Source organism: Pogoniulus pusillus, unplaced genomic scaffold (assembly GCF_015220805.1).
Source record: "Pogoniulus pusillus isolate bPogPus1 unplaced genomic scaffold, bPogPus1.pri scaffold_50_arrow_ctg1, whole genome shotgun sequence".
NCBI lineage: Eukaryota > Metazoa > Chordata > Aves > Piciformes > Lybiidae > Pogoniulus > Pogoniulus pusillus.
In genome coordinates, this window is record NW_026974708.1 from 62,604 (window position 1) to 69,682 (window position 7,079).

A 7,079-nucleotide genomic window follows, 5' to 3' on the forward strand; every position below is an offset into this window, starting at 1 on the left:
TGGGCAGCAGAGCCAATGGCATCCTGGGCTGGCTCAGGAGCAGTGTGGGCAGCAGGACAAGGGAGGTTCTTGTGCCCCTGTGCTCAGCACTGCTCAGGCCACCCCTGCAGTGCTGTGTCCAGTTCTGGGCTCCTCCATTGCAGAGAGCTGCTGAGGTGCTGGCAGGTGCCCAGAGCAGGGCAGCAAGGCTGGGGAGGGGCCTGGAGCAGAGCCCTGTGAGGAGAGGCTGAGGGAGCTGGGGGGGTGCAGCCTGCAGCAGAGGAGGCTCAGGGCAGAGCTGATTGCTGCCTGCAGCTGCCTGCAGGGAGGCTGTAGCCAGGTGGGGTTGGGCTCTGCTGCCAGGCAGCCAGGGACAGAACAAGGGGACCCAGGCTGGAGCTGTGCCAGGGCAGGTCTGGGCTGGATGTTGTTAGGAAGTTGTTGGCAGAGAGAGTGATTGGCACTGGAATGGGCTGCCCAGGGAGGTGGTGCAGTGCCCATGGCTGGAGGTGCTGAAGCCAAGCCTGGCTGGGGCACTGAGTGTCATGGGCTGGGTGCTTGGGCAGGGCTGGGGGCTGGGTTGGGCTGGAGGAGCTTGGAGCTCTCTCCAAGCTGGTTGATTCTGTGACTCAGTGATGGTGATTCTGAGGAGGAGGAGAGTAGGAGCAGGTACCTCTGGCAGACAGGAGGAGGCAGAGGAGGAGAAAGCCTTAGGGACATGGCTAAGGTACTGAAGCCACAGCAGAGTGACGATGGCAGGGGACAGGCAGTCTGAAGGCTCATGGTAACAAAGATGAAGCTTCTGAGGAGCTTAGGAATGTCCTTAAGAGACTTTTCTTTCCAAATCGAGAAGATGCAGATGGGAGGATGACATCCAGAGTTCCAAAGAGCCCAGGAAGGAGATCAGACAGATAGGATAAGCATAGCAGAGGGAGACAAGAGACCCAGTTCTGAGCTGGCTGGGGAGATGCCATGGCACAGGTGCAGTGCTCCAGAGGTAGGAGACTGCAAAACAAATGGGGCCACTCACCAAAGAAAGTGGAGCTGACAAATCATGGAATCATCGAATCAGGCAGGCTGGCAGAGAGCTCCAAGCAGGCTGGCAGAGAGCTCCAAGCAGGATGGCAGAGAGCTCCAAGCTCAGCCAGCCCAACCTAGCACCCAGCCCTGCCCAAGCACCCAGCCCATGGCACTCAGTGCCCCAGCCAGGCTTGGCTGCAACACCTCCAGCCACAGCCACTCCACCACCTCCCTGGGCAGCCCATTCCAATGCCAATCACTCTCTCTGACAACAACTTCCTAACAACATCCAGCCCAGACCTGCCCTGGCACAGCTTCAGCCTGGGTCCCCTTCTTCTGCCCCTGGCTGCCTGGCAGCAGAGCCCAACCCCACCTGGCTACAGCCTCCCTGCAGGCAGCTGCAGGCAGCAATCAGCTCTGCCCTGAGCCTCCTCTGCTGCAGGCTGCACCCCCCCAGCTCCCTCAGCCTCTCCTCACAGGGCTCTGCTCCAGGCCCCTCCCCAGCCTTGCTGCCCTGCTCTGGGCACCTGCCAGCACCTCAGCATCTCTCTGCAATGGAGGAGCCCAGAACTGGACACAGCACTGCAGGGGTGGCCTGAGCAGTGCTGAGCACAGGGGCACAAGAACCGCCCTTGTCCTGCTGCCCACACTGCTCCTGAGCCAGCCCAGGATGCCACTGGGCACTGCTGCCTCAGCTTCAGCCTACTCTCTATCAGTACCCCCAGGTCCTTCTCCTCTTGGCTGCTTTCCATCCACTCTGTTCCCAGTCTGGAGCTGCTTGGGGTTGTTGTGGCCAAAGCTCAGAACCCTGCACTGGGACTTGTTCAGTCTCCTCCCCTTGGCCTCTGCCCACCCATGCAGCCTGGCCAGGGCCCTCTGCAGGGCTCTGCTCCCCTCCAACAGCTCCACAGCTGCTCCTAGCTTGGTGCCAGCTGCAAACTCACTGCTGCTGGACTCAATCCCCTGCTCCAGAGCATCAGTAAAGACGTTGAACAGGACTGGGCCCAGCACTGATCCCTGGGGCACACCACTGGTGACAGCTGCCAACTGCATGTGGCACCATTCACCACCACTCTCTGGGCTCTGCCATCCAGCCAGTTCCTGACCCAGCACAGAGTGAATCTGTCCAAGCCAGGAGCTGCCAGCTTGGCCAGGAGCTGCTTGTGGCAGACAGTGCCAAAGGCTTTGCTAAGTCCAGGTAAGTCCTCTTGGTAAGGTTGCCCTGTGGCCACAGCTCTTGCTGGCTGTGCTGCTGAGGTGCCCTCCCAGAGATGACTGGCCAGGGGCACCTAAGAAATGGACTAACTCTGAGCAGGGAATTAAGCTTATGAGGAAGTTTGCTGTGAAGAAATTACTTTATGGAGATCATTTTGGACTTGATGATCTGGGAGGTCTCTTCCAACCCTGATGATACTGTGACAGTCCACAGAATGCTGATGAGGTCTCTCAGAGAAGCTGACTGCAGCTGCTCCTCCATCTGATGCTAACATCTTGGCAAGCAGATCTGTGGGAAAGAGGAAGGATGGAAGGCTTCCCACTGCTGCTGCCCTCACTGCCCAAAGGAGGCAGCCAGAGGAGAGGCTTTAGCACAGTTCAGTCGTTTCTGCCATAAAAACTCTGGCTGCAGAGCTAAAAGATGGTGTGGAAGAGCTGAAGGCAGAACTTAACAACCTCCATACCCAAGTTGGATATTTTTATGTATATGGTTGTAGATTCAGCTTGCAGTAAAGCAGAGCTTTGGCTTGCTGCCAAACCTCCTGAGCTAGTCTGGTGACTTCACTCTTATTTAGGGAGTAATTCCTCAACCCAGCATTTGGCTTTGCCCACCAAAGCACTGCCACTCCCCTTCTTAAGTGGACAGGGGAGAGGGGAAAACATAACAAAAGGCAGTGGTAAGATGGAAGCAGTTTAATAATGACAATAAGCAGAGCAACAGACAATGCAGGAGCAAAAGCAGAGAGAGGGATGTGAGTCTCTGCTGCCCATCAGCAGAGGATGTTTGGTCTCAGGGAGCAGAGCTCTCTGTGCCTGGTGGTTACTTCCAGAGGAGTGATGCCATGGGCAAATCTCCCCCAGACTTCTTTCTTTCACTTTGTCCTTACATCTGAGCTGACCTCATGTGGCATGGAATGGCCCTTGGGCCCATCTGGGTCAGCTGGCTTGGCTGTGGCCTCTCAGCATCCTCTTGGGGTGGGAAGATGTTGGCAAACCCCAGCCTGGGTGCTCAGCTCAGCAGCAGCCAAAACGCTGCTGTGCAATCAACACAGCTGCAGCAGTGCAGAGCACAGCACCAGACAGATGCTTTGAGGAGAACTAACTCCAGCTCAGCCCAAACCCATGACAATCTCCACCCCTAATTCCAAACCATCTGCATCATGCTCAGGTTCCACACTCTTCAATGCATTCTACCATCCTGCTTGTTCTAATGCTTGAGTCCCTTCTTGCTCACAGTTACATCTTAGCCTGCACACTTAAACCATTTCCACACCAAACCCAGGCAGATTCTACACCAGCATCCCAGCCTCTCAACAGAAAGATTTCTTCTGCTCCTCCAGATGTTCCCTGGGACTGTCTGGGGCAGGAGCAGCAGGATACTCTGCAGTTGGGCACCAGCACCAGCTTGATTTCAGACACTGTGTTGCTCTTCCTTCCTGGGAACTCCACCAGGCTGTGTCCCTCTCACTGCATCGCCTCCTGCAACACACAACTCACATCCCAGGTTATTTTCCCCCCAGTGTTAAATCTCCTGGAGGCAGACAATGAGTGTCCTCAGCCTTCCTCACTACCCACCAGGGCCTTGAGCAAAGACAACCCCATTCATGGCTTGCCTTTCCCCAGGGGAGGAGCAACCCACACTGTTGCTCTCTTCTCTCAGGTGGCCAGCACCAGAACAAGAGGACACAGCCTCAGGCTGTGCCAGGGGAGATTTAGGCTGGAGGTGAGGAGAAAGTTCTTCACTGAGAGAGTCATTGGCCACTGGAATGGGCTGCCCGGGGAGGTGGTGGAGTCGCCGTCCCTGGAGCTGTTCAAGGCAGGACTGGGCGTGGCACTTGGTGCCATGGTCTGGCCTTGAGCCCTGTGGTAAAGGGTTGGACTTGATGAGCTGTGAGGTCTCTTCCAGCCCTGGTGATGCTGTGAGACTGAGACACTGTTTTTGCCAGCCACTGTCCCATGCACACTAAGAGGGACCTTATCTCTCCCCCACTGTGTAAGGCTTCCACTCGGGCAGAGCCAGGAGGGTCAACAGATCCCCTGGAACTACCCAGCCAAGTGGCTTCTGCTACATTTCCATCCCAGTGCTTCCATGCCCCTTTGCCCAGCGCTCTCAATGTGGTCATTCCACCTTTCAGTCTTTCCAGAGGTGTGTGGATGATAGGGAATGGGACACACCCACTCCATGCCATGTTTCTTGGCTCAGGAACTGGTGGCATTTTCCTGAAGTGAGTCCCACTGCCAGATCTGGGTGATCTTGGAGGTCTCTTCCAACCTGGTTGATTCTATGATTCTATGATTCTGTGACTTGGGGGCACCATGTCACCACAGCATTTGCCTTTCAAGGCCTAAGATGCAGTTCTGGGCAGGGGCATGGTTCACAGGCTGTGTTTCTAACCAACCTGTGGGTGCCTCTACCAGGGTGAGGATGCAGCACCTGCCCTGGCATGCTCATGGCAGTGCTCCAACAGAGTCAATCTGCCAGGCCTCACCACAGCAGAAGCCCAGCCAGCAGCCTTTGGTCCAGGAAGACTTCACTCTGGTGGCTTGCTTGATCACAGCACAGCTTTCCCAGGCATGTGTGATGGCTTCCATGGGCAGGTCCACCCACTGGTCACAAGCCCATATATAGGCAGCATCTCTCCCTTGCTGTCCTGGTGTTTCATGGGCCCATCCAGCCACAAACAGCTCACCTCTATGCTCCCAGTCCAGATGCACCTGAGCTACATCCATGCTGGCAGCCTTGCTACCTGCCCATTGCTTTGGTGTTCTTCATTAGCACAGCTCTCAGGTGTGTGAGCATCATCAGGAGGTACTTCAGAGTCATGTTTCTACCCAAGCAGCAATGTCCTGCCACAATGAAGCAGCCCAAATGGGTTACCTCTGCAGTGTCAATTGATCTTCTTCCACTGCTGTGACCACTCCCACAGGGCATTAGCCACCAGCCAGCAATCTGTATAGAGCCCTGGCCACTTTCCTCTCTCAGCAACCTTCAGGGCCAGCTGCATGGCTTTCACCTCCACATACTGACTCAGTTCACCTTCTCTCTCAGTGGCCTCCATGACTTGTCATGTAGGACTCCACACAGCAGCCTTCCATTGCTGATGTCTTCTACCACACGATGGGACCCACCAGTTCCCACAGCATGAGACCTTTCACCCTCAGGTAACTCATTGCATGGTGGTGCCTCCTGGGCAGGACCCACTTCCTCAGGTGATGCTCCAAAATCTCTGCCTTCTGGCCAGTCCAGAATCTCTTCCAGAAGCCCTGGCTGGTTGGGTTTCCCCAGCAGAGCTTGCTGAGTAATCAGTGCTACCCACTCACTGCAGGCAGCTCTGGTTGCATGATGTGTAGAGGGGCTGCTCCCTCTGAACACCCACAGCAGCACAGGCAACCTGGTGCTAAGAGCAGAGCTGCCTCTGCACCTACTGCTTCTGAAGCAGCTCCAACTCCTTCACAGGCTGCTAAGATCTCCTCCTTGATGTCCTCTGCTCCAGAATCCCAATGGCCAACCTTGGGTATCTCCTGGTGTCTTCTGCCAGAGACTCCAAGTGAGGCCATGCTCCCTGGCTGCAGTAGAGAGGATATTTTGCTCTCTCTGATAGGCCCAAGTGCTACTGCAGGAGCTACCTCTTGTTTGGTCTGCCCAAAGGCTGCCTGCTGCTCACTGCCCCACTCAAAATGATTCTTCTGGTGGGTTACTCAATAGAGAGGACTCTGAGCTGACTGTAAGCAGGGACATGCACTCTCCAGAACCCCACGAGGCTTGGAAAGTCTCTCTTTCTTGTTGGGTGGTGGGGACATGGTTGCTCTCTCACTGACCACACCCACAGGCACATGACAATGTCCATCCCAGCAGCTGGATTTCTTGTGCAAGTCCTCTGCCCTTGCTCTTCCTTAGGGCACATCCAGCCTGCAGAAGAGTCTGGATGATTGCTAATCCTTCCTCCAACACTTTTCCTGCCTTGTTCCCCACCCAATGATGTCATCAATGTGCTGTAGATGTTCAGGGGCATCTCCTTTTTCCTCTGCAGTCTGGATTGGCCCCTGACAGATGGTGGAGCTGTGCTTCCACTCCCAGGGCAGTCAATTCCAGGTATATTGTACACCCCTCCAGGTGAAAGCAAACTGTGGCCTGGAATCAATTAGCAATTTCAATCATAGCTGCCACTTGGCTGCCTTGGATCCCAGCTCATGCTGGAGCACTCCGTGGTGGCATCAGCTCAGATCACAGTAGCCCACTGTTAATATCCACCCCCCATCAGCTTTCTGCACTGGCCAGATGGGACTACTGAAGGGTGAGTGTCTCTTGCTGATCTCCAGCTGATCAATCAGTTCATGTATGGGAGCCAGGGAGCCTCAGACTGTGCCATACTGCACAGAGTAGTCACTGCCTGATCTTGGTGGTGCCTGGCCAGAGATTCCCTCATCAAGATCAAGGGATGTAACCTCAGTCCTTTTCCACCTGGGGTATCACTGATTAGCCTCTGGACTCTCTACAGCAGCAACCTTTGCTGCCTTCTTAGATGGTCCCTTCTTAACCACTGCCTTCCCTCTCAGTTCGTGGACATGAGCTTCCAGTTCAGGAGTGGGTTCATCACCCCACTTCCTCATGCCCTCTCCTGGTCACGCAGGAAGAACCAGGGTGCTCCATGTGTCAGCCATCTGGAGCTCCCTTTCTCTCCAGCTGGGGCAGCAGAGGACTGATTTCTTGGGGTATGCCTGGGAGATGAGGCTTACAGCAAGGAGTTGGTACAGAGGTTACCCTCAAAGTTCTGGAGCCAGCCCAACACTGTCTCCAGAGGCTGTGCACCCTCATCCAGATTAACACCTCATCATCAGACTGCATCTGTGGAGATCATCTGGGT